Below are 2,239 nucleotides of genomic sequence, written 5' to 3'. Positions count from 1 at the left end.
TTGTGGCTCAGCTGGTAAAGAATCTGCATGGAATATGGGAGAGCTGGGTTTGATCCCTGGGTTGGGAAGATCCCCTTGAGAAAGGGAAGGCTACCCACTCTAGTATTCTGGCCTGGAGAATTCCATGGACTAAGTCCACGGAGTCGCCAAGAGTCAGACACGATTGAGCGACTTTGACTTTGACTTTGACTTTCAAGGTGGCATTTAGGGTGTCAGTGATTCTCCCCCTGCTGCCTGGATGTCAGGACCCCCGTTCCTCCACCCCTCCCCAGATGGCTCAACCCTGCATCTTCCCCTGCTTCCCCCTCCCCTTACACCAGCCTGATCTGCCTGTCCTGGGCACTCTGTGCCTGGGCTCCCGTCCACGGCTGAGCTCAGCCTTGCCCCTCCCGCCACCCCAGGCTGTCCTGGGGCCCAGCAGAGGGTCCAGGGCCTGGGCTGATGCCTGGTGGGAGAGCGGCTGGTTGACCTGAAGTACCAGAGCAATGAGCTAACACCGGGGTACTTGCTGCTAGATGCATGCTTTGGGGTAAAACTCTTCAAACCCTACTGTAAAAAGGCTCCTCTACCTGGGCCTGCGGAAAGTGAACTTTTGGCTTACGAGTGTGTATCCAGAGGGAGAGAAGCTTAACTGACTCTCAAAGCAAACTTTGGACCTTTTTACTGAAGTATTGAAGAAAACAACAGAAGGGGAAAAGCTAGAGATCTCTTCAGAAAAATTGGAGATCTCAGGGGAACATTTCACCCAAAGATGGGCACAATAAAGAACAGAAATAGTAGAGACTTAGTAGACGCTGAAGAGATCAAGAAGAGATGGAAAGAATACATGGAAGAATTGTACAAAAAAGATCTTAATGAACTGGATAACTATGATGGTGTGGTCAGTCATCCAGAGCCAGACATCCTGGAGAGCAAAGTCAAGTGGGCTTTAGGAAATACTTCTTTTAATAAAGCTAGTGGATGCAATGGAATTCCAGTAGAACTATTCAAAACCCTAAAGGATGATGCCATCAGGGTGTTGTGTTCAATATATCAGCAAATCTGGAAGACGCAGCAGTAGACACAGGACTGGAAAAGGTCAATCCTCATCCCAGTTCCTAAGAAGGATAGTGCCAAAGAATGTGCTAACCATCGGACAATTGCACTCACCCCCCATGCTAATAAGGCCGTGCTTAAAATCCTGCATGTTAGGCTTCAGCATTATGCGAACCAAGAACTTCTGGATGTCCAAGCTGGGTTTAGAAAAGAAAGAGGAAACAGAGATGAAATTTCTAACATTCTCTAGATCATAGAGAAAGCAGAGGAATTCCAGAAAAACATCTACCTCTGTTTCATCGACTACACCAAAGCCTTTGACTGTGTGGATCATAATAAACTGTAGAAAGCTCTTAAAGAAATGGGAATACCAGGCCATCTTACCTGTCTCCTGAGAAACCTGTATGCAGGTCAAGAAACAACAGTTAGAGCCCTGTATGGAACAACTGGTTCAAGATTGAGAAAGGAGATAAACAGGGCTGTTTGCTCTCACCCCGTTTATTTAACCTATACACTGAGCACGTCATGAGAAATGCCGGGCTGGATGAGTTACAAGCTGGAATCAAGACAGGTGGGAGAACCATCAACAACCTCAGATATGCGAATGATACCACTCTAATGGCTGAAAGTGAAAAGGAATTAAAGAGTCTCTTGATGAGGGTGAAGGAGGTGAAAGAGTCAGCTTAAATATTAAAAAAACTAAGATCATGGCATCCAGCCCCATTACTTCATGGCAAACAGAAGGGCAAAATGTGGAAGCAGTGACAGATTTCCTCTTCTTGGGCTCTAAAATCACTGCGGATGGTGACTGCAGCCACGAATTCATAAGACGATTGCTTCTTGGCAGGAAAGCGATGATGATCCTAGACAGTGTGTTGAGAAACAGACATTACTCTGAAAACAACAGTTTGTGCAGTCAAGGCTATGCTTTTCGAAGTGGTCACGTACGATTGTGAGAGTTGGACCGTAAAGAAGGCAGAACACCAAAGGATTGATGCCTTTGGACTACAGTGCTGGACAAGACTCCTGAAAGTCCCTTGGACAGCAAGGAGATCAAACCAGTCAATCTTAAGGGGAATCAACTCTGAATAAGTCGTTGGAAGGACTGATGCTGAAGCTGAAGCTGCAGTATTTTGGTCATCTGATGAGAACAGCCGACTCATTGGAAAGTCCCTGATGCCGGGAAAGACTGAGGACAGAAGGA

The sequence above is a fragment of the Bubalus kerabau genome, chromosome 19 (assembly GCF_029407905.1).
Source record: "Bubalus kerabau isolate K-KA32 ecotype Philippines breed swamp buffalo chromosome 19, PCC_UOA_SB_1v2, whole genome shotgun sequence".
Taxonomy (NCBI): domain Eukaryota; kingdom Metazoa; phylum Chordata; class Mammalia; order Artiodactyla; family Bovidae; genus Bubalus; species Bubalus kerabau.
Note: the sequence above shows the minus strand (reverse complement) of the source record.